Consider the following 27,053-nt stretch of genomic DNA (forward strand, 5'->3'; position numbering starts at 1 on the left):
GAATGATTAGTGACAGTGTCTTATAGTTCTTCTAATTCTACCCCATCACCAGTCAATAACAATGTGCAGATGACTTATCGGTTCATAACTTTGGTTGTTGGATCTGTAAGATAGGAAATACTGATATATGTCCTGCCCTAATTTAAGGTTTTACCGGGATCTGTACCCTCAACCTCTCCATTGCGAGTCAAATGCCTCATCCATCAAGCTATGGAGACAAATAACTCAATTGAACCACAGGGGCTTGTAAACTAGCTTGGATTGAAGGATCATTATCAGGTGGTCGCGATGCCTTACTATAAAAATAACAAGGGATGAAACAGCTTGGCTTTTGCCTGTGACCGTATTGATGCTGCGGAACCCACGGCACTGCGCATGCACGGCAACTTCCGAGCGATTGTGAGCTGTCAATCAAACAACACATTACAGTTTTTCTATATCAATTCAAAAATTGATACTTTCCTTAGAAGTGTGATTGCCTTGGCTAGACAGAGGTTTTTGAGAAAAATCAATTGAACTTGAACTGACCATGGACTTCGGAAAGTTGCTGCGCATGCGAAGTGGTTGCTGCCGCATCAATACGGTCACAGGCAAAAGCAAAGCCATTTCATCCCTTGTTAAGTAAGGCGTCGCGACCGCCTGATAATGAACGACCAATTGTTCATCGGAACTTTATAACCGATTGAAGAATTGATTAAACTTGAATAGGATTGTAAATGGCCCCCTATTTCATTTCACAATCTAACAAAACTTCTTACGCAACCTTTCGTGTTCTGATTTTTTTAGACAGCTGCTAGTAGGCTGATTTATGATTGATATTCGTGTTTGAAGTCTAAGATTTTGAATATTTACGGAGAAACAATTATTGGTAAGTAGTAATTTTTTGAAGCATTTATTTTGTACATGAGTTGTTTTTGTACTAAATAATGGAAATCACTTAATTTCCCTCATATTTCAAGCCCCAACGTGAACCCTTAGTGTGTCGACTGTGTTATAGGGGGCAGCCTTGTAGTTGTACATTTGATGACTGTGGTTTGTCCTGCATTTGGACGCAGCAATTCATGACTAACAGTAAATCTTTTTCAAAACGAATAAAACAGATACTCCGTGACCAGCACCTTCAAGAAACTGTATCTGCCATAAATACTAATCCGATATACACTAACTTTAGGCAATATAAAAATGATATTAGGTTAGAGAAGTATATAATAGAACTTGGTGATGACTTAGGAACTAGTTTATTTGAATTTAGGGTCGGGTCCTATATTTTACCTGTGAACAAATTTTCAAACCTTCATTTAGACAGAGCCGATAGAATATGCCCCGCTTGTAATACTTTAGGTGACGAATCCCATTTTCTGTTTGACTGTACCTTACTTAACGAACAACGCAAAAACTTTTTGAATTTGAATACCTTTAATACCCTTGATATTCTGAAAAACCCAACGGTCAACTTAGCTAAATTCATTAAGACCGGCTTAGATGTATATAGATCTTCCAATAGTATATATAGTATTGTAAATAGTTGATGTATATATATATTTCGTTACGTTTTCATTCTCTAAATTTTAATCACTTCAGTGTTGTTTTGTAAATATTTGTATATACATGTGTAATAGTTTTCCTCCATATACCATGGAAATGGTTGGAGTGTAAATAAATCGTAATCATAATCGTAATCGCAACAAAAATGATTATAGCAAGTCTGACAGTCTTAAAAAGTGCTTACATTAAAAATTTGTTGGTGGTTAATGATCGCTAGGGCTATGAAAATCTTTTAGGATTCAGCATTTTTGGGTCCAGTTTCACGATAGATTTAAACCAAAAAAACATAAGTGGTATAACACCGTATCTCGTAAGATGGCGTGACGAGCACTCAGTCTTACGTTGTCAAAAATAGTTAATTTTCTTTCGACTTCATGAATTTCTAGGCTCCTTAATCCATTCATCATCACAGGATCCAACAAAGATTGAAATTCATTTTTATACTCGGCAATTGGTATAATTTCGAATAGTCGTTGATATTTCTGAGAGAAAGATTCATTCGAATTTAACCGAAATGTTTTGAGCAATTGAAAAACTTTGCTTTTTGCTGCAATTTCCAAGCAATTAATGTCCTGGTGCGAAGTGCTTTCCAACGAATAACAGTATTGAGATGTAGTTTCCAGGTAATAAAGACAAAATCTTGAAGAATGGGGTACCGGCAACGCTACTGTGGCAGACGGAATTCCGCCATAATCCGCCAGGTTCGCTAGTGCACAATACGACGTCGACGCTGGATTTCTTCTCAAACTCAATTAAAATCTAACAATAATTTCTCAAATTCTATGCATGATATATGAAAATCGTAGCATGTATGAACTCCAATGAAGACTAATCAGAGTTTATTATGATGTGTGATTTTCCCAATCTTTGGATTGGAAGCCCAAAAATTGAGATCAAAGTTACTTGAAAATGAACTAATTTTGATCGAGTGCGTCTGATATCTCAGTGGCGCCATCTGACGGGATAGCTGGTGTGCCGGTTCCCCATTATGTGCACTTTGTTTAAGATTATCTACCTCGTCTTGTAAAAATGTGCCTTTTTTTGTGCCTCTACTTTATGGACATAGAAAAAAGAATGAAAAAAAAGGGCACAAGATGTTCGCGACGGTAGCACGTCCCTACGGTGCTACCGTCTGAAAAACCGGGCCTGGGTAAATTCTTTAACCAGTTTTAAACGATTCTTTTAGCCTCCTCAACAATAATTTTCACGTACAGTATATTGCACCCGATATTGCACTCGGTCGTGTCGGGATGGCACGATATCGTATTACGCAAAAAAAATATCACCTTGCATTGCTGATGGTTACTAGTTACAGGTGACTGAATTGATGAACGACAGTTGTCGTGCATACGTAGCCATAGCGTCTGCTCGATTCTAATTCATCGATAATCGAATGGATCAGTTCATGAAAATATGATGTTTTAATCCGATGTTTGTGATCATTAGCTGCTGGCGATGAGCAGGTTAGCGCTGTGTACTATTAATATGAATGCATCAGCTTTTAATAATGAATAGGTTTGATGATGTGGATTTCTGAGTGGCGAACACAAAATATGCCCTGTATGAAAAAAATTATGGTTTCTATCTGATATTTGCGGTCGGTAGATGGCGGTGCCACACGCATGTAATAAGGATATACTTGCTACACTTTATGATGTGACTACTTCGATTTTTATATTCAAAAATATGAATGGAGTTCTCAAGCAAACTGTACTGGTCACTAGATTATTGCGGAAATCGGATGATTAGCGATCAGTATTAGCGATGCATGGATCTTCTTGATTGGTGTACAACTGTTGTAGATTGGTGGATAAAATATCTACAAATCTTATTGGGCGTATGAATTTTTGGTTATCAGTGAGCGATAAGCTGCGATCATACTCGAACATTTTTTTTTCCTGCGATAAATTCGGTTCCTTACCCTTGCCGAGTTAAACCCGGGTAAACCGTTCACACAGATGCCAAGTGAGAACAGCATGTATGTTTTACCGGGACCTGAATTTGACTGGAACTAAAAAGCTTGGACCAGGCCTGTGCCGAATTTAAGCACTTGGGTCAAATTATTGCGTGTGTATGCTTACTGGTTCCCGAAGTGCTACCTGGCCTTGTCACAGCATTTTTAGTATGGAGTGTGCGATTTACGAACAAACGTGCTCTCCCAAATTTGACTCGAGTCCGATCCAGGCCAATTTCAACCAGCACCAAATCAACTCAGCGTGTTCGCGGCTATATTAATCGATGTTTTGGACCGATTCCGACGGATGCCGGTAAAATCGACGCTGATAATTCGTCGATTCGCGAGACGTGACGATAAGCACCGCGAATTTCCATTGCAAATGAACGTACGTAGTTTATTTATCAATCGCGCGGAACGTTTTAATGGGGTTTTTTTTTCGGAGGCGGAACATGATTCGATAACATATCGGTCGCCGCTGTCGATGAAGTGTCGTTCGTGTCTTATGTCGTCAACTTCTCATCGTTTATAGATTTATGCGCGAGTACATCGTGCTGGTTTTATGCGATGATGGTGGCTCGGTCAGTTTGAACGATGCCTTAGATGGATTAAAGTTTGGTTTCTAAACGTTCGCGGCGTTTGCCTCGCGTGGATTAAAGTTTGGTTTCTATTAATATTCGATGCGTTTGTGGATATTGAATATTTCTATCGGATGATTCGATGTTAGGCTCTCGATTTTATCGTCGACGAATTCGGGAAGTTTAATTGCGCGCGATGGATTCAAATGGTGGTATACATCGGTGAGATATTTCGTCCATCGAGATTTTTTCGTTCGATCGAATTTTTGGAAAAATGAATAAAAAACTGACTCGATTAGTTGGATAATTCTCGAAGTCTCGTGGTAAAAAGTTGCACGCTGTATTGATTGTATGATAGTAAGATATTTGCAGTGAATCGTAAACAGAGACTGGAGAATCATTCGGGAAACTATGATGATTGTTCTTTAGACAAGTAGTTTTTGAGTAGTTAAATCGTAGTGTATTTCAATACATGATTGGGTCATTCGAATGTGGTCGTTGAAACTGAAAATGCTCTGGTTGGAATTTGTAGTTTTTGGAATATCGAAGAGAAAGTCATCGTACGAGACTGGGGTACTATAAGCGCAGGCCATCGTGATTGAAACTGCATATGCGTAATTGCAGCCTAAAGAAAATCAGGATTATCGAGCGCGTGCTTTAAAATGACGCGCTAAACTGAGCTGAAAGATATTTTTCAAATTTTCCCTGGAGTGCAGCGATCGTTTCAACGCGTACGTACGTCAACCCGACGAACGAACGGCGAAGGCGTATATTTTCATGGGAATCGTCGGCTGCTTTCGTGATCAATGAAACTGTGATTGATTCAACGGTGTAGAACGTTAACACGTTCACCGTCGACGTTCAACGAGCGTTCAAACCTCTCTCACGTCGCGCGCGCCCCTAGATAGAAGTAGATACCACGACGACGAGGACGAGCGTTTTTAAATTGAAAAATGTAGGAAGAAAAAATCCATTCCGCCCTCGAGATGAGAAACGATATTCATTAGTCGCGCGACGCGCGCGCGGAATATATCATCAAAGCTGAATTGATTTCACCTGGTGATAAATGACTAGGGAATAATTAGTACGGGTGGTACTAATTTCATATCCGGTTTCACGAGAAAAAGGTTAAACCCGAATTCGATTTTCCGTTAAGTTGCTTTCGGAATTCGGAGTTGTGCAGAATTGAAATCATTTAAACACTTGAAACCTATAGCTGGTTTCACTAGAAATTAAGCCGTTGTGCTGAATTTGATATCGACACCTCGGTCGATGTTAACATCGATACATTCATTTTCTCCATCATTCAAGCGATATCTTTCATGATCATTTACATAATTAGTGGAGAAGGATGCCATGTTTTTCGATGGATGAAACTTGACAATTTCAAGCTTAGAAACGTTTTTCGATTTCATGAGAAGTTATCCATTTCGGATTCATATCAGTTGATACTAGCTTCTGATCTCCTTTTTGAGTGCAGAGTGAAATGATTAAATCGGAAACCTATGGATCAGTGGATCAGTGGACCGGTGGTTCGGCAGTTGCCGCTGCCATGGATTTTCTCAATTCATTCCAACATTGGCTGAACAAAATTTCATTCACCTGCGTGATGTTGTGACTTTAACCTCGCTAGGGATCATAAGAAAATCAATTAATTCATTAGTCGCGCACGACGACTGTCTCCAGAAGTTTCAACGCCGATGCGTGCAAGCGAGCGAGCGCACGCGTCTGCCCGAAGATTTGAGCATCTGTCTCTGAATGCCGTCTGCTAGATCCGACACAACATTGCGTTACCTCGCATAAAATACTGAGTTCGCCTTATTGTCGTACGACCGAGGACGTTTTTTGTATTTTCGGGGGTACACGCGTGATAGATCGGCAGGAATCGGAGTAGAAGTTTACCCTATCGTCAGACTGTAAACTGTGATTATGCATCTAGAACTACACTCTATTCGATAACGCGCGAGGAAATGTGATTATACGTACATGGAATCAACTTATGGGGAACAGGGCCATTAAAATCTGCTGCAGCAGGTGAATATAGATTTTCATACACAGATATTTGTGTAGTCGTCAATGTTTAGTGTTAAGATGTAACATGGGGTTATCGTTCTGTCTCCATTAGTTCAGCAGTTGTGGGGTCTGCTTGCCAAGGACGGATCTAGGAAGGGGGCTGCACCTCGATATTGGATAAATTTGACGTTGTGAGGGCTGCAAGCGAGACAGGGGTGGGGTTCTGGTGGCCCTCCCGCAGAGAATTTAGGAAAAAAAATCTCCAGGCTCTTTAGAGGGCACATTCAAATTTTCTGGGGGGTGAGATTCGAGATACACCCTTCCTTGCCTATGATTTAGAAATCGATTCGACTTCAGTTTCTTTCTAGATCATGAGAGTCGAAAGAATTGATTTTGCAAAATTTGTCTTCAGTTTATCACATGCCCGTCTGCACCCGAATTTTGTGTGTTCGAATTTTGAAAAGAAAAAAATTGAATCTATGTCATTTAGAATTACCGTATGACAGCTTGATACGTTTTGTCTAATCTATAAATTTCACCATGGATAATGATACGTGGTTGCTTTCCCGTGTGGGGGGAAATTGTCTTGTGTAATCTACATTATGAATCAGACATGGAATAACTTTCATGTTTTTGGAAGGAATCCATATTCCTTAACTGTAAACAAGGCGTATGTTCTCGTCTTGGACGGTATGATAAACTATGGTGTCCTTAATACAGAACAGTCTGAGATATTCTCAATTAGCAGTAAGAAATATGCCCGATCATAGACTGACAATCAAGCCAGGCTGGTATTCTCGGCATTCAATTTCTGCATTTGTGTCTCATTATTATTGGCTGGTTTTTGTCTTGCATTAGCCTTCAGATATAGAAGTCTTCATATTTTTAGTTTTTAGTTGAGAGAGTGTGAAAGTTAGAAAATTCATAATAATAATAATAATAATAATAATAATAATAATAATAATAATAAGTATAATAATGATGATCATAATAATAATAATAATAATAATAATAATAATAATAATAATAATAATAATAATATATAGCTGCAAAGCAGCGATAACGGGTTTTCTGGATGCATGTGATCGAAAGGAAAAATTAATTACCGGGTATTCGATGGAAAAAATAAAATGAGATGATTTGGATATTATCGGAGCAATCCTCTTTTTGGTTGAATGGTCGAACCCCAGTATAGTCCCCCGTGATTTGGAACTTCTCGGAGCCCTCCTTTATTTACTTACTAAATGACGTCACAAACTGTTATTTCACTGGTGCTTGTTGTCTAACAATTCAATTCAATTCTTCATTTACCGTGACCTAATAAGTAATTTTAAGTTTCAAATAGGATGGAAAGTACATTCAGACAATCTGTTGGTTCAGAGAGACCGTTATTACAGTATCAATTTATACATTTCGTTTCGAAGCTGTCAGTTGCCGAATCTGAATGAAGATGAATTTTATTTGACGAAATCGGCGGAAAATATATAATAATAATAATCAACAGAATTTCAAGAGGGTTTTCGACGAAAGTCAGAAAACCCTAATAATTTCTACACACGAGGATAAGAATAGGGCTTTCTGTGAAGTAGCAGAAAGGCCTGATTTTGATAACTTAAGACTGTTGTTTCAGAATATAGGTAAAAAAAATCCTCCTAGGTAAAGATCCCCCAAATTCAGTTTTCTATCAAACTAGAATAGGGCCTGTATAATACGTTTTTACAACAATATTTAGGAATATGTATGAACATAGACATGTTTGTTTCGTTTAAAATATAATTCTTCATAGAAATTGATTTTCAAACCGATGATAATGTCATTTTTGATGCATGTAGCTTGCCTAAAAGTCACAGAATAATGTCATATCTATACACGAAGCTTGTTAAAAGTCGCAGATTATCCAAGGTTAACTTCGTGACTCGGAGAATTTAAAATTTTTGGAATCATGGTTCTATATATCAAGGATATTGAAATATTTTGTTGAAATTTGTTGTGAATTCCAATTTGGGGAGATTTATACCAGAGGGAATTTAATTATTACCTGCATTTTTGTTTTTTGTTTCCCCATTTGACCGAATGTTACCGGAAGTGGTTTAATATCATATAAATTAATTAATTTGCCCTTTACGGCTTTACATGCTCCGCTTTTAAGCTGATCTTCCTCCGATAAAAAATGAACGTATTTCATTCAATTATTTAACGAGAGATACGACGAAACGCTCTCGGAAATCATTGTATCGAATTTCGAGCATTTTTAGCCGCTCCACCCCTGTAAACGTCGTCGTTATCCGTATCGAATATTCTATATTTTAGCACCGTGTAAAACCTTTATTGGGTGCGGATGAATTAGCTTGATTGAACTTTTTATTGAACCGACCTTGTATTCTTTAATTAGGATGCTTTCATATCGGCGTGTAGGAGTTTACCTCGTTCCCTCCCGGCTATGCAACGCTTATTTATCATCATCATCTCATCATCAGAATGAACTAACTCATTTTTTCCGAAGCGTAGGAGGAATGGCCGAGGGCTTCGCGGGCGATGTACTATATGCAAAAAAATTTGAAGCTTCCAGCGTCGGGTCCAAGCTATATTAGCCGGTATAAGCTAATCTGACAGGTCGTGCAGAATGCCTTTAGATACAAGGAAAATGAGTCATTTTTCAAACTTTTCTTGGAGGAGGACCCCCCCAAACCCCCTTTAATGAGCTTCATCACTGGCAGATAATTGAGCAGTAATTTTTAGGAATAAAGTCAAATTTACTGGCGCATCCGCCCCTTGCCATCCTTGAATTTATTTAGAATAAAAAAGATTGCCTTATTGTATTGGCTTCATGGAGCCGGTCCGAAAAATTTCACTCAATTAATCTGGTTAATCAAATAGCGGTGGGAGGAGCCCCGTGAGAAAAATAGGGTCATCGAATAACGATTAATCACTCACTTTGTAATTGGTGTGCGTTCATTGTATGACGAAGTAAGGTTGTAAAACTTTGCTGATTTCATGCTCGGATTTAGGTATGTTTGAGCTGTGCTTATAATCATTTGGCTTCTAATGATATGTTTTGTGAAATAGATGCTTAGTTTCAGCATGGACTCTAACACGTTTTACAGTCCATAGTTTCAGTTGGGTCAATGCTAGTGCTTTTGGTTTCCCAAATTGTATATTTATTTCATAAGCTTTACCAGTGTAATCTACTTCATCTCTGTTGCCGTGCGTATTAAGCTAAGGTTCTGGCCCCGAACCTCGCAAAAATGCTTAAAAAGTGCCCACTTTTACGATCAAAAAGTGCTCTTTATCAGTGAATTTAGATATCCTTTCTTCCTTTTCTAGACTATTTTTAAGAATGGTCCACTATGTCATTGCTGAATCTGAGTTACTATTACGTAACGTTGCTATTTTAAATGATTTTCCAAGTGGATTGTGCTGATATTTTCAAGGCTACACGTGAGATGATGGATGGATGGTCTTTCGGTTCAGTTGAGGCGTATTTGCTGATATATTTTTTTCAAGGTTACATTAGGAAAGGTCTTTGCCGGTGGTAGTACTTCAAAGAGTAAACACGGTGAATCGTCGGAGGTCTTTCGATCCCGTTTGTGATTTCTGGGTCGTGGTAAATTTTCTTCGAGCAAATATGAAGTGATGGTTGTTGATCGATCGTGGACAGTTGAGCGTAGCCGAGATCGCGTAAGCGTTTTGGCCGTTTGACACCAATGTGAGCAGTTAACCCGGGCCTTAAGCCTGTGACTAGGCGAATTTTTTATTTTCTTCCGAGTAAAGATGCGTAGAAATCTTCGAGAGTCCGAGGAACGCTCATCTTCCGTCATGTGCAGTGTGTTCGGTGCGATTTTCAGTCATATCAATTTGCGGGTTCTACATTATCATAGGTAGACATTTCAACTTAGTTATTACATTTATTCATGCAATCTTCACCTGCCCGCTATGAATCACGCCGCCGTCTTCTGAGATGATTATCTTCTTTTTTTTCGTAAACAACGTGAACGCCATTTTTTAGTTCATCAGTTATTCACAGGAGTGTGTAAATCTAGTAACAGGTTATATATAAGCCTTTTATTCTTTGTCACGAGTTACAAGTTTTCTAGAATGCAAACTGTAACATCCCGATTAGACATTTATACTGGAATTAAGCTAATGAAAAATCTATATCAATTATATCTATACTTCGATTTCAAAATCGAACCCCTGTTTCCGGCAGGTGTGATGGGTTCATAAGGGACGCCAAATCAAATCTAATTAACCAATCCAATGAATAATGGGACAACCGTTTCTATTTTGTGGTTGAAAAAACAAGGTGTCAAAATCAGCCGGGTCCGATCATAATTACGAGTCTGCCCGTTGATCTTGTGCCCGGTGGCCTTAAGACCACATACAGACTGATGATTTCAACATTAATCTTACGATCACGCGGCAATTTTTCATCGTTCGTCGCAAATGAAACTATTAATCTGTTGCCGATGAAGAAGTACTAAGCTGATTAGAAATTAATTTAAGCTCGATCAATCAATCATGTTTAATCGCCACCTATTCTTTGAAAACTGTAGGCCTATACCATCAGCTCGATGTTATATCCATTTCGTGTTCTTTTCCGAAAATAATCTATGTTCTCTTTTTTAAACAGCCATATCTCTATATTTACGAGTTTAACCATTCATGCAATTGCTCTATTCATTTGATTGATTTGATTGGTTGATTGATTTTTGTTTGATTGGTTGATTTGATTGAATTGATTGATTGATTTGATTTGATTTCTACCGGTATATCATTTTTATATAGTCAAATATCATTAGCGGCAAATGATTTTTTCAATGGTTGGGCCCTAAAAGCATCATATAATCTCATCAATAACTAGTGTAACGATTAAGAAGTGACTGTGAAATTACCCACACTCACTCATTCAAACCCGGGTCTCGTACGTCGAAAGCAAGCGTGCTAACCAGTAGACCAACAGAACTAGTCCACTTGGCCAGTGGTTATACAGTCTGTCGTATAGGACGATGCGTAACACAAGATAACTCGATCATTTCGAGGATAAACCTTTTTTCTGAAGTTCGTACCTAGAAATGAACTCGAATCGAGCCATAACCAGCGAAGTAAATGGTAATTGGCTACCAATGGCAAGTATCGAGAGATCAGCGCGATAATGACCGGTATCAAAGAAAGCGCTGGTCGATCGAGTGTGTCCGACCACAAAGTAAGTGATTTCGAGTGCGTCTACGACTGTAATAAACGATAAGGGTAGCGGCGGAACTAAGTGGATCGTTGAATCGCGAGTTCATAGATCTGATCTGACCTCAAAGGCTGTAATGGTCGACGTCCAGCTCGATTCGACTTCACAATCGCAAATATGAAGTGATGGTTGTCGAAAGAACCCGGGAGACGTTGAGCGTAGCCGTGATCACTTAAGCATTTTTGGTCGTTTGCCACCGGTGCGAACAGTTAGCCCGCGCTTAAAGCCTGTGACAGACTGGGTGAATTTTCATTGGCAAATTATACTCTGAGATTGCATCTTGTACCCAGGGAAGCGATGTAAAATCAAATCGAGTCTGAATCAATTTGCGCGAATCAAAAGTGCCGGATATTATCGACAAATTTTTTATTGGCAATTGCTTAATTCACCCGGAGTGTGTGCGTTACCTTCACCGGATAAATTCAGCGAAATAAAAAATGCATGCGTGAATTTACTCAGGGAATCAGTCTTCGCATCGAATTCACATAAATGTGTCAACTTTACGCTCCTGATTTCTATCATTGACGAATACCGGGTAATATGGCAAATAAGCCAGGTAAATTCGGCCCTACCAAAAACACCAAGACCAGGCCCATCATTCCGAAGTTAGCGAGAATAAGATTATTGCATGCAGGGGCGGATCCAGCGTTTTGAAAAAAGAGGGTTGCAAATGAAAGCAATTGGATGGGGAAGCCGTTCCAGCGGGAGCACCGATTGCGCAAAAAGCTAGTTAGGGTGTCTGGAGATTTTGGAAAAATAGATGCAACGAGGTGCATTCTGAGCGTACCGTCCAGCAAATTATTTTCTTTTTATATACATGTATGTAGTGGCTTGAAAAAATTCTTAGCTCGGTAGAAAATAGGATGGGGGCGCCCCTGGCATGTGAATTTGTCGATTGGCGGAAAGTGGCCACCCTGACGTATATTAATCGTACAGTCGCATGTATTAATGAATATATATGCATGTGTGTGTGTGCATTTCGCAGCTACATCATCTGATATTACGTTTATTACTAGTTATTTCATCCCCACTCGTCACTCGTTTATATAGATATAGATTATTTCACACATCGACACCTCCAGTGATTATGTTCGTCATCCTAGAAACCTCTCTCTCTATCTCTTTATGTGTGATATATATAAACTGATATCTCAGGGCCGGATCTAGGGGGATAGATTTCAGGGTCCGGACCGCTTTCATCCCATTGAGGTTGCATTTTTTGTCAAGACACTTATCCTCTCAGAAAATGTAGCTTTTCGGATCGATTTCTTCAAGAATATCTAACACCGATGGTGGTACCTTCACCAAGAACCTTAGAGTCTGATGTAGGTGTATCATGGTTGGGTACACCGGGATCGTAAAGAGTGACGGAGATCACTGTGGAAACAACCACTTCCAGGACTGGGTGGAGCGTGGAGGTGGAACCCCGCTTGTGGCGTTTAACGTGACTGCTTTTCTCTTTTCCTACTTTAGAAATTTTCCTAGATCTACCTCTGTGTCTATACGACGAAAGCATCTACGAGGGTTCCCGGTTGTTCCGGCTATTATTCTGCTCTCATGTTTTTACGAAAGCCGTAATCGTCGGCCGTATAATGATGTGGCATCATAGTTTTCATAAGTGATTACCTTAAATTCACTTGTTTCGTTCGCTCTAAGGATACTCTATCATACTCTCAGCTGCATGCTTAGTTCGTAATTTCTCTGTTTTTATTAGTTTAATGAGCACACAGTGCCACAAACTATCACGCTAGATGGCGGTGACAACGCGGTCAAAACTAAGTTCATTTTCGATGAAGGTTCATCCAGATTTTTTGCCTCCTAATTCAAAAATTAGGCAACTCATGTCTATAGACATGATATATAGATTGATGTTTAACCCTTTCAGTGCGTCTACACCACAGTGCGGTGTGTATGGATCGGTGATAGATTTTGCTAGTACACCGCACTGCGGTGTATTGATGTAATTAGTAATCAGTTTTTATCTCTATTGAAAGATTACAGCACCTGTAAAACATAGTGAAATACTAGTAACTAACGATACACCGCGCCGCGGTGTATACGCACTATAGTAGTATTCCCGTGATTCAACACACTAGGGGTGGATTTTTTCAAAATTTTCAAACTATCTCATAAACCATATGTTAGGAATATTTGTTCATCATTCATGAGATTGCGAAATTATAGATACGCCTAGATTTTGATTGATTCTGAGACGAAATCCGTGGACTTGTTGTTCGAATGCCTGCTAGTGACACTTAGTGGATCCTCGCTAGCCACAAGCTGAATCCTCTATTGCCACAGTCGAATGCACAGTCCTCACTGAACGTCCGAAAAATTGAGAGCAGATTGCCAGAGGATTTCGTTGATGGAAAAGCTAAGAAGTATTTTTACGGTATAGCTAAAAGAGCCTGAGTTTGTTGGAGAATTTTCTGGATTGAACCGTGATAGGCATCTACGTACACGTCTCATCGACTTATCTCGCTAATGATCGCAAGTTCTCTAATGGCACGCGTTGACATTTTCAGTCGCAAATTTGTTCACTGTAAAATGTACACCTGATCACGGGAACATCAGAGGACTCGTCGAGTCTCTTGTCTATCACGGAAAGCAAAGATAACACGTGGCCTTAATCATCGTGTTTAGTTCGTCGTTGTCACGGGCTATGTGTAGATGAACTGATATACTTAAATCCCGTTCTCGACATTTAACACTGAATGGGTAAAGTATGATGATTGTAAAATGAACTACATCCGACGGTAAACTGTCATCAGAATTCCTGATTTCTAAAAGCGTAGCGTTCGATGAAGTAGCTGGAGTCAACTAGTTGCACGGAAGTTTTCGGCGTGAGAGGAACTGGCTGGATACAATCATTCGCTTGAATGTGTCGATGTTAGCTAAAATACGACTGGTAAGCTACAATCCAGACACTCCAGTTCCAGCCAGTTGCCCATGTTCTACTTTTGAGCAACTGGAACAAATCGTGGTCACATTGGCCCTATCGGGCTCGACCCACGCTAGAATTTGGTATGGGCCTGGTCTGATGCTTTTGTTCGGGCAGGGGTCAAACGAGCCTGGACCCATTTGGCCTAATCTGGCAACTTTTCCTGGTCCGTAAAGGCTTGTGATAGTTGAAATGTTTGTTGCCGCTGTGATAATGCAGTGCTGCCCTCTGTTGTGATGTCGACCAAGAGCATCGCGAATGAAGCAGAGTTCGTTCACATTGCCGGCGAATCAAGGCGAATCAAGATTGCGTCATTCCCGTGTGCCAGAGTTCAATAATATAACTGTGAAGGGTCACCTAGGAGTATGTACTCGGTAAGGGCACTGGTGACAGAACCGGAAGTACGAGTATACTCATAGCCGGCAGCGAACGTGTTAGGACTGCATCTTTGAGCATTTTGTCTTGCTTCTGTTGTGCCCGTTTTGGTTGCTGACAATTTTCGCAAAATGATGAGAAATATTCAACTATGTCTGAGTCTATAGATATCAACTATTATCAGTCCACAGGATTTTCATATTCTCCTTTGTTGACTATTTCCCCGATAGTGCCCCCAGGAGAATATCCCTCTTACTTTGTATTATATCAACTGTATCAACTATATTCAACTATGTCTGAGTCTAAAGATATCAACTATATCAGTCAGCAGGACTTTCATATTCTCCTTTGTTGACTATTTCCCAGTGAATGGCTGAAATACGTTTTTGAAAGAACGCCCTACGAGAAAGCTTTTCCATATCGAGCAGCACCATTTCATCGACTTCTCATTTCTCGTCGCTTTCGTCGCGTTTTTGCGTTCAGTCGACTTCAAACAGATAATCCGCGAACGAGCGAACTAGACGTAAAATTCTCTCTTCGTGAAAATGTTGTCGTCACTGTCGTTTGAAAAACGTCTGTCATTCAGAACGCGAGGTGAATCAATTGAAATCAACCGGTTTTTACGGAGCTGCTCGTGACAGGTCGATGTCTTAATTTTTCCGCGCGCGCGCTTAATCGGATGGATTACGTTAATGCGCGCCCCGCGCATACGTTTCATCGTCGTGGCGGCCAACTCTGCTCGTTCGCTTGGCTGAAGCAGCGGTCGTATTCTCAAAAGACCTCGCGTCGGGATTAGCCGAGAATCAGGCTTTCAACGCGCGCTCGCGTAATACTGTTGTTGACAATACCCCCAGGAGAATATCCCTATTACCGCCGGTTCTTTGTACTTCGTATTTTTCAGCCGTTTGGACGGCTTACTGGCATTTTGTAATGACAGGACGTCGGCGGCGGTGTGGCTGTTTTAATCTTTTGTTTGTCGGAGATATCTGGCGATACGCGCGGAAAGAGCTCCGGTGACTCTTTTGTGAGTTAAAAGCAGCCGATATGTCAACGTTATACGGTAAACCCGGCGTTACGTTTTTTTGCCAATGATCGTAATGGTTGCCTGTCAAACCGCAGCGATGAAAAACCTTACACGATCCCATCGATGACAGGGAGGCCACTGACCTGGAAAACTCAGAGAATCAGACAAAAAATCAGCGAAAACTGGAGGCATTTGACAAATTTGACCAATAGCATCGAAAAACTCAGAGAATTGACCACCTGTTTCTTGATGAGTACATGATCCAATGGAAAATGAATGAATCGTTACAATTTTAAATCTAGAAATTTCTCTGATTCACGCAGGGAATTTTGTGTCATCACATGGAAAATTTAGGGACTTTATCAAATGGGTGGAAAGTGGTCACCTGTGAAATGTCACCCTCAAATTGATATCGCATAATCTCAGAAGATGCGGAGAAAGTACATAGAAATATTTTGTAGATTTCTGTCGTTATCTGTAATGAAAGTACCTGTTTTTTCTGAAATCTATACGTTTGATTTCTCGCTCAAATCGACGCGCAGTGGCTCAGTTCTGCCATCTATCCACATTCTTAGATATCAAGACACAAGCTATTTCAGCTATTCCACTGGTTATTAGACTGTGTCACGCTTCACTTGAAGAATCTACGCCTGCCTCGAGCGATCAACATTGATCAACATTCCAGTACATCACAGCATTACCTCATCAACGTTCAGAACTTACGGTTTCAACCTGAGAATACCTTTGTAGTTTAGAGTCAGGAACTTGTGGGCAATCAGGCTAGCTGTGGGGTTCGGGATTCCCCTTCCACCCCATGAGAAAATTTCGAAGTCCCTTAAACATTCCACCCTCAAAAAATCGGGACTGAATATTTTCTGAAGAATCAAAATTAAGCTTTAACAACTAGAAAAAATATAGAAATTCTGTTGTGGCAATTTGGTGTTCTGCCATTTTAGAAGTGTCCGGATATCATAATGTATGTGAGCAACAATATTGCGGCAAAGCATGGAAAACGGCCCCAAATTTCTGAAGTGGTTATCTCCTTCCTTTGGACCCTGAATCTACTCCTGTAGGGCCAACTTCCATCAGTAATATGTTGAAAATTCATAAAATTTCAGTAAATGAGATGTTTTTTTTTTTTCAATTATTCTTGGAACATGTCAAAATGCTTTCTATCTTGCAAATACCAGGGTCCAGTGAGAGCCTTTTAGCTAAATTTGACATTTCCTTGGGCAACATTTCTATGGTGTTGTTTGTTGCAAATTTCGACTGACTCCCTTCAACGTGACATTATCGAAATGATCTACTGCTTTGGATTTTTATAAAATCGCGGCCTACTGTTATTTTTGAAGCGAAAATTATGTCTGGCCGCCGTAAAGAAGTGTGCTAATAAAATGCTTTGTTACGCGCGTATTACTGGTTTAATTGACCAATTTCGAGCGTTTAATAAAATATGATTCATACGCTTTCTCTTGCGGTAATTAGCGGCCAATTGAGGCTGTTCTCCTACTATTTGCAGGCTGTACGAGTACTCTGCGCACCAGATTGCCAGTTCTCTAACCATCGGGACTATAGCGCGCAGGTTTTTATAGTCGCGAGTTTTATTTCCTGTGCGCCGGATGATGATTATTTTCATAACGTCTTTACAGTGCAAATATTATCGTTACAATTGATAAAATATTTCAGTAGATTCAACTGTGCTCCCAGCCGGCCTCAAACCGTGATTTATATTCGCGATTAACCGCAGATGATTTCAACAATGATGGAATATCTCCAACGGCCGGGATTCGGTATCGGCGGAGTATCTATAATCCGTCTGCCGTTGAGAGAGCGCGAATGAGATTTTAGACGATGATGATGACTTACTTAAAGTCTACGATGATTTTTTTTTCGTTTTCGTTTACAAACAGTCAGTGAAGATTTCCCCGACGAATGTGGACTCATCGTTTATATGCGTAAGAGATAAAACAGCCGGATTTTGATTACCGGGTGAAAATAGAGAAAAAAACCGCGCGGCTTTGTCTCTCTCGTATTTTGCATTCGATTTAGACACTTAGCTGTTCACTTAGCGGGAACTTTTTAACGATGATGCAACAGTTCCACTCATTCGCCGGGTAGGATTTTTCTTCGTTTGGTTCGATTGTCGCCGATATTTAAAACCGATATCGATATTCTCGTATGTATGCTAACATTTACTTATCAGATTATCCGGCGTCTTTCGAGTGTTTGTCTCGAGATTAACTTTGTACTGTTGATTAGTGTCAAATACTCACAACGAGGGCTGGTCACTTACTAACGGACACTCACTCGAAAATTATTGCGATGTTGTACTGGACTTTGTAATGTCATATGCGTTCGTTGTTGGACTTGCAAGTTACTCTCTATCTACCAGGAATTCTCCGTGCTAGCTCAGGGGGAAAGAGTGGAAATCGTTTTATGACAGCTGTAGACAACAATGGGTAACATGGATGAGGCTAGACTACTTATGTTAACGAACGGGTGAGTTACGATGATGATAATGATGCTCTTTGTTATTCAGACTTTTTCTGAGATTGTTCAGAAAACCACCATTACTTTCGAAGCTAATGAAGCACCACGCATTACAATGACATTTATATAGCTATACTACACAGAGCACTATACAAGATCATTATTCCCCCCAATGCCTCTTACACACAGTGCTCTGCGCATTTTTTGTGGTTACGACTTTTTCCCTAAATCTCTGGGAACTGCAATATTTTTTAGTTAGTTCTCAGAACTACAATCTGCATACATCGTTCAACAGTTATTTTTTGGATAACGGATTTGATGTAATTTTCTAATTATTAGTAATGGACATAGGTGAAAAAGCTTTTTGATGATGAACCTTGTGCATCAGTACTGTATTACTCTTGTGTTTGATGATGTTTGAAGATGTTTGAGCTCTTAACTGGAGGTGAAAACCCCTGGGCCCATGTGTTGCACAGTTGTGTCCATACGTGGTCTTAAATCTGTTCTTAAGTCGTTAGATTGGCTATAGAACTAAGTTGGTCTCAGACTGATCTTAAGTCGTGACTTTGTACAGACCCCTGTATAAACGCACTGAGCCTAGCTTTATGGACAGTATCAATGCGAATACCTGTGGATCGGGTCCCTAGTTCTTGGTGTTAAATCATGGACTAGAGTCTATAGTTAGATTTTTAAGTTCAATCAGTTGTTTTTCAATGATTCGACCCTATAGTCTTAAATCAAGTTTTAGGTTTACTAGTAGCATTAAATACGTCCATGCTAGTGGTAAAGTTTCGTAGTAAAAGGGTCTAACAACTTGTCTTATTAGCTTGACGGAAAGGTATGGTATTTGGTGTTTATATTATTTCATATAAGTTATGTCATTCCTATAACCAAAAATTCAAAAAGACTAGAATTTTTGATGTTACTCGCATGATGAACATATATATATATATAGATTGTCATGATTTTCCGCGGTATCCCGGGTACAGGCAGCCTCCAGGGACTATCTGCACTGCTCAAGCAGTTAAAACTGTGGGGGTATTGTTTTGTTTGAACACATCAGTAAACATTTGTTTGAAGTGGAAACTAAACACCCGCAGGCATTGAGCACCTAGATATTCATAAACAACATTCAACTACTGACAATGAGGTATGGCCGTTTTTTGTTAATTACTTGTACAGGGGGGTTTTTTTTAAAGAAAAATCTTTTTTTTTGGTAACTGGCTTCTAAAAGTTTTTTCATTATTCGAGTATTTTCCTTATAAGATTTCGCAAAGATTGTGGAAAAGAAATGAAATAGGAGTGAAAATTGTATTGAATCGGATTCAAATGATGGAAGAAATGAAGAAAACTAACTGTTTTCCAAATCACCGAATTAAGAGCGGACGTAACACAACTGGTAAATCTCTAGATTGCTGAATTTCACAGAATTCCAGAAGGCAGGTCTTTATTCCAAGTAATTAATAAAAAGCCTAAATAGGATTTTAAAGTATTTTGGCTGAGAAAATGGTATTAATCCGGGCCTGTGCCGAAGGGGGTTCGGGTGTAGGGAATGAACCCACCAAAATTTTTCAAGTACCCGTCAAAAAGTCAATGTCGAAAAGTTTGGGTCAAGTTTTCAAAATTTGAATGCAATTTTCATATTCTTTTGGAAAATGTAATGTAATCCATTGTCGAATGATTTATTCAGGTACCCGTGTACTTCATATTTATGATCTGTCCTTTTCAATAAGAAGTGGCCCTTTTTACGTTGAAAAAGTGCCCTTATTCTTGAAATAGAACTGCCCCTCGGCACAGACCTGGGATCGTTTCTCGTGTTTGAGAGCCACATCAACATTTCTCTGTTGCTAACTTTTACCTCTAAGTCCGCAGTTAATTTGTGAAAATAAGTCTAAAGCAAAAAGAAATCTACACAAAATTATTTGTGCAGTTGAATAAGTTAATAAAGTGAAATTAACGTGTCTATTTACTGTGATACATCTGTTCAAAACCTGTTCGAATAGCTACACATCGGTAATTCTTGGGTAAACCCTTTGTTTTGCATTGCTGCTGTCAGTTTTCTGAGAGGTTATTCGGTTTTCTCAATTACCGGCTGATTAGGTTGATTGCGAACCTACTGGTTTTAACACTTGGTCAGGGTTTCACTTCATTAGCGTCATGCTGTATGGCATACCTGGTCAGTCAGTCAGTCTGTCAGGGTTACTGGGTACGTAGAATTTTGAAGCTACGTCTACACTTGCTTCTTATACCCGGTTTACGCGTCTACACTAAGCTCGAAACACCGGTGCAATGCAGTTTTCTGCAAAACCCGGATTTTAGAAATTCTTCTTGATAAAGAAGGGTACACTCCGCATTGAACCCGCATTCGCATAAAACTCTACATTTTCTCTAGTGTAGACGGTAAACCTGCGTCCAATGCAACATTCGGGCGCCGTAATTGACCTTGAACTTGCACCACAGATGTGGATTCTTACAAAACGGTTTTTGTTGAACCAGGGTTCATCGAAACCCGGGTTAAACGAAACCCGAGTTCAACGAGCTAGTATAGATGTGCTTATACTATTTGAGAGTAGTTTCTACGACTTATATTCTAAAAAAATCAAAATCAGAATAATTTCTCGTTCATTTTCAATTAAACTCGTATTATTGATATCAAATTTCTCACTACTTTCGCGAAAATTACTATGATTTGAGATATCAGGTATAGTCTGGCCTGTAAGTGAAATTTGTAGCCCTCAGATGTAAACCTCATGAGTTTCATAAACCATGGACTAGAGTCCATGCATAAACCAATGAGTTTTCTATTCCCAGTCTTTTATTCTGTCATGCACAAACTTTTTTCCTCAGTTGTTAATTAGTTGCAATTAGCCAGTTTTCGATGTGTAGCTTGAAGTATGAATTTTTCGATAGATTTTCCTCGTTTAGCGCCGACGAATTAGTCTAAATATTGGGCTTTACAACGCTAGACTAATACGCATAGTGCCTGATAATGGTAATTATTAGTTTGTGTGGGAAAGGTCGATGCGTTTTCGTAAATCGTCTCCATAAACCATTTGACATGGACGGTTCGTGTCTCGTAAATAAAGATATTGTTTTCGATCGCGATCTAATCGATTCATTAGACCCGGTCGTTTATTTATAGCTGTCTAATCAACAAGATTATTTTACGCAATCGGCACGAGGCAAATTTTTTAAAACTTGATGATTGACCGTATTAGGACTTTAATTGTCGAGGCTGAATCCAGGGTGATATACGTGACTGTACCTTTTGCTCGATTACAGGGGGGAGGGGAGGGGGAATGGGCAATAGCTCTTGAAAAGAGTATATTCGTTAGCCGAGCTCAGGTCGACTTATACAAAACATTTGTCTTATGATCTTTAGAGCACTCGGGCCGACTACGAATCGATCATGTGACACAATAATCATCTCTGATTGGCTTCAATGTTAAGATCGGTCGTCGGAAGTAGAACTTGGTGCGTATCCTTAAGCCTAGCTCAGGTCGACTTATGACCTGACTAGATCATCGTAAAGACAGTGGTAGTAAACACGTGACCACTCATTGCCGATTCATTTTGTCAGCAATCGGGTTGACTAGGACTCGATCATCGCTGAGTCTAAAGGTCATGTGACCCAATACTAATCGCTGATTGGCTATGATGATCTCATCGGGTCATATGAAATAGAACTTGTATCCTTGCGATTCGGCTTACGACGGGTCTGCGATCAACCCGTTGCAGTCGTGAGTACAATCATGTCGAATAGGTTCTCGATAGAAAAATTGCGGACTGGAGCGGTTATGATTAGATCGGATGGGATCTTAGTCGACCTGAGTTAGGGTTTAAGGCGAGTAAAAATTCATCGGTGAGTAAGATAAACGGAAGGTTCAGCCAGGTCCAGGGTCTCGCTGCAATTTCGAAGTGAAAGTCCTTGCATTCTTGTATTCAGATAAGTGTACAATGTTTTCATTTTACTGGTCTGTAATAAATACGTCAAAATCTCCCTAACTAAACTATGATTAACAACTAGCCAACTGTTTGATGTAACCTTGCCGTACAAGTAACCGCGAGGTAGAACCACCTGTAAACCTTGTATCAGAGGAGAGCGGTGTTACTACAGCATTCCCATCAGTTCCAGATGTAAATCGCGGTTCACTGTTTATTGGAATCGAATTTACTCCTAGAGTAAAGGATCAAGAATGTGCCTATCGATATGTCATTCAGGGGCCTTCGATTTTTTAGATCCAGTGTTAGGACATGCTCGAAAAGGATTTTCATTTTACTGGTCTGTTTGGTACTAATTGGGTAAACTTAGATAATTTTAACTTTTACTGGCCGAACCAGGGTGTGATTATCGACGGTACTTTTCCAAACACTGGGGAAAAGATTTTTCGAAAAGGTTGCATTAGCATCTTGACGGGCTGAATTGCAAGGATTCGTAAATTTAGTTCAAAACGCTTGTGGCTTTAATACAGGGTTCCTGATGATTCCTTATAAACTTGTTCCTAATGGAAAATGCCTTCAAAGGTGCTTGAAACTCTATTAATTTGAGCAAAATACCCAGAATTCCTTTAAAACTCCTTCAATTTTGAGAAATAGGCAATTAAAAATGTTTGTCCAGTTTGTTGTACAGTAGACCTAAATCGGTACAGTTTGGACCAGAATTTGTTTCTACCCAAATTAGGCGGTTGCCGAATTAGAAAGTAAGTTTAGATAGTGATAAGGATGAAAATGTGCTTACAAAATGCCACAGAATTAATGGTTTACTGAGATATACTGAAACCGATTTTAGGAGAAATGAAAGTGATGTGAACGCTTCCTCGAAATTTGAAATATTTGCCTTTAGATATCCTTATATTTAGAAATGACTGATTTGTAGGGACCCTGTAATATCTCTTTCTATTTCATAAAATTCGATTTGATTCTAGTGTCGGATGATATCATAGAATTGTAGGCCTATAACTAATTTTGAAACTAATGGCATTGGAAAATATGCTGCAGTATGTAAATGCAAAGCCGGTAAAATAGTTCTGGATATTCTTGGTAGATGGCAGCAGTATCTGTCTAATTCCTTGGATACACTGGTTCAATCCTACTATCAAAAACAATTTGTTTTTGAGTGTCCATGGTTCAATGTAACTAATCATTGATGATTTAAAATGTGTATATCGTAAAAATCTAATCAGCCCCAAATTATTTTTCAGGGAATTTATGTTGATATTGTATGATAACATGTGATTATTTAGGAAATTCAGGCGATGGATTTTGAAAAGGTTTAAACCAATTTATCTATGTTTGTCAGATGTGATGCAAGGTTTTTTCTAATCTTGACTAAACTTTTGGGAAAACATAGGTAAAGCCCTTATTAGCGCTTACTTTTCAAACAATTTTTTCCTTGTGCCTGAAAGTATCTAGTACTTATTGAACCGAATGTCTTCACAGAAACATAATGAAAAATTTTCGACTGCCAGAAAGACTCTGCTGAGAATATTCTCAGATTGGGAAAATTATCAAGGACGTTAATTAAAAAATATTTCTGGAGGGATAACCACAAACCCTCCTCCTACTGCTATCAAATAGCAATCCGATATAATCCTGGCTCTACCACAAGGAAATGGTCTCTGGATTCTGGAAAGTGTTTCTTTTGACTTTCGACAGTGTTGATGCAGTATAAGGTGCCTCGGCCTTATTGATACCATATGAATTTTTGATACCATGGATGAACTTCTATCCCTGAATATGCTATACATGTAGAATAAAGTAAGATATTCGCAGAATGAACTAAATCTGATTGCGAACTGTCGGCAGGATTCCAGGGGCCGATTCCATTGTCTAGACTTAAGACTTAAAGTGGTCTTAAATCTTAACACTGCTCTTGAGTTGCTAGATTGCCTAAAGAACTAAGATGGGCTTAGAATAGTCTTAAGTCTAAGCCCTGACTACGGAACTGCCCCCCCCCCAAATTTCTTGCTTGGAATCGCAAAATATATCTCGGATATACCTTATCAAATCTTAGATCATGCCCAGTCTACTGAATTCTTTCAGATCAGAAAGAAGTTGTTATCCACATTTATCTGTTGCTCAGAGTCTGACATTCATCGTGTGACTATACACTTAAAGATATCGAGTACCTCGTTATTCACAGCCAAAAATCAGATTTCTGTCAATATAGCTGTTGGCATTTTCTGAAAGCCGTCGCGATGTTATTTCGTAATCATCGCCGCAAAGCTCAATAATTCATAAGTCATTACCGACTGCCGAGAGCGAATGGATTGTCTGCGTTAATGGTGAAAAGCTCGCGCTGTTAATAGTAAGCATTGTATCGAGAGCGTTTGTGAGAGAGAGAAAATGGGGAGAGCGGAGTTTCGCGGAATATTTTCTATGTTGAGTGGCTCTCTGACCGCTTTTGTCTGGCTCGATCGCTCTTAGGCATAATAAGGCGGCGGCGTAATGCAACTCCGAAACGCGTACCAGTTTGGTCGGTCGGTCGTGTTAATTGCAGTAAGTAACGACGTACTTAAAATCGACGGAGATAAAAGTTGACTCGAAGATCATCAAACTCTGGCGACGTCGATAGACATCTGTTAGTCGTAGCAGAAGATCACAGTCAACGGATGAGCGATTACGATTCTGAGATCGGCTTGCTCATTTCGTTATTAAGTTATACGGTTTGTAGTTCGTCCCGAGATGATGAAAACGGCCGGATTACGAAACTCTTGATCGACGGCTGGATAAGTAATAATATCCGAGTGGAATACATCGCGCGGGGATAAGCGCACTCGCGATTTTCTCTACTCGGCCGGTTTGAAGACGTTCGACGTCGAGACAGTTTCCCCGTTGTAAGCACGCACGACGAGGCAGCGCGATCGAACCCTCAAGCGAACAGACGAACGAACGAACGAACGAACGAACGAACGAACGAACGAACGAACGAACGAACGAACGAACGTGACGAGGACTACACCTACATATTGACTTTTAATTATCGCAGTAGATTTGATGAATATTGTCACTTCGGGTACGTAGTGTATATATAGCCACCACGCGAAGAAGCATCGATCTTTCACGCATATATACGTCTGTAAACGCGTTTGTGCGAGTACATCTTTCCATATGATTCGATAAAATTAGATCGTCTATCGCGCGCAAACCGCGGATGAACTCGCGAGCTTCGTCTGTAATCCCCAGTTTTCAATGTTTGGATAGCGATCTCTTTGTTCGGATGTTGACTGTGCGTTGACTCGTCTCTGATCGAATTTCTCTAGCCCTCATTTTGCGCGGCGACGTTAGTTTTTTTTCCGCGAAACAGCGAGACAAACTCATTATCGGTGACGTCTGCTATGCGTGCACATTTACGATATATAGGATTCCGCCGCGTCGGACATTGATGTATGGTAGATGAGATTCTGTCGGCGACGCCAAGGTTGACATTCGTCTTACTAGCAGACAGGCTTAGTCAGTCGTCTTACGAGAGCTCTCGGATTATTATGACCTAGCCTCCTCTTCTATTCAATATAGGTGTATTTACGTATATCAGAGGTGAACATTTTTCCGCTACAGAAAGTAAGGTTGTTTTCAGCTGTAGAAACAGGCGTTAATTTAGATGCACACGAACGAGCGCCGTGCTGGATTAACCGTTCCACTGTTCGTTTTCTAATCAGTGATTGACTGGCTGAGCGAAAAAAATATTTCCCCGTCTAACGCAGGAATGAACGATTTTCTCTCGTCGATTGTTGCATAAGGTTCAATAATAAACGTCGCGGTCAGAGATCGGTTGAGTTTGCGCACTTGTTAACAGACATACGCAGATGATTGGGATGCTTACTGCGGGATAGCAGAGGATGTGACTGGACTAATAATCCGATATAGAGACCTGACATTCTGGTTAACTGTAGCAGCACTCAAGTGCTTTCGTCTTTAACTAGTATCAGTCAAAACGCGGGAATCTCTTGGCAGTTGAATCCAGTCAACTGGTATATGGTATATTGATGTTTGTATGAAGTATCCAGTAAACTGGTATCTTGTTAGCAGTAGTATCCAGTGAACTGGTATCTTGTAAGCAGTATCCAGTCAACTGGTATCTTGTAAGCAAAATCCTGTCAACTGGTATCTTGTAAGCATTATCCAGTCAACTGGTGTTAGTAGTATCCAGTCAATTAACATTTACATAATATCTAGGATCTTGATATTTGTTAGCTGAAGCCAGTCAATTGGTATCCGGTATCCAGTGAAGGATCGTTAAGCGATATCCGGTCAATTTATAGCAGTATCCTATCAGCCGGTGGTATCCCGTCAATAGGCCTAGGTCAAGTCAGCAGACTGGAACGGTACTCCATGTATCGCGGGCGCACAATCTTATCTAACGTTCTCAGAATTACCGAACAGCAATAACAACTCGTGCGTCCGGGCAAGAACAATACGAAAACAATTTTCTTGTCATTTTTCATGAATAATTGATAGCGTCTAGTTATCGAGCGGACAGACGGACGAACGAACTAACAGACGCATTAACGGACATATCGGCTGCAAACAGCTGCATATATCTCGGTCAATATTTATCGTTTGGATCGTCGTGAATTGGTCGGATTCTGTCATCGTCGATCGTCGCCGAGTTGATGACCGCGTTGTTACACGATGAGTCGACGACGCGAAGTTCATTCGTGCGAGTTTTCCGACGAGATATTCAACCGTATCGATTCACCTCCCGTCTGGAAACGGTCGCTGAACGATGTCACCAGGTAAGAGTCACGACGACGACGCGTTTCGTGCGTCTTTGTTTTCACGATTGTTTTTTTATAAATTCGAAAGCTCCGTACTTGTGCCGTGTGAACGAACGTCTTAGAAGAAAGTCGGTACCTCAGGGAAGATGTCTGAAATATTAAAACGTTAGTCTTAGG

The 27,053-nt window shown here is 39.9% G+C and overlaps 1 protein-coding gene across 1 annotated transcript in view; it reads left to right on the forward strand.

The window, feature by feature from the left end:
* Positions 1–27,053, forward strand: part of LOC141905861 (kelch-like protein 5) — an 80,199-nt gene that overhangs the window by 1,472 nt on the left and 51,674 nt on the right. Inside the window, exon 2 of the mRNA XM_074794930.1 lies at positions 787–868. The gene's annotated coding sequence lies outside the window, so the exon portion shown is untranslated. The remainder of the gene's footprint in view (positions 1–786; positions 869–27,053) is intronic.

Source organism: Tubulanus polymorphus, chromosome 5 (genome assembly GCF_964204645.1).
Source record: "Tubulanus polymorphus chromosome 5, tnTubPoly1.2, whole genome shotgun sequence".
In the NCBI taxonomy this organism is placed as follows: domain Eukaryota; kingdom Metazoa; phylum Nemertea; class Palaeonemertea; order Tubulaniformes; family Tubulanidae; genus Tubulanus; species Tubulanus polymorphus.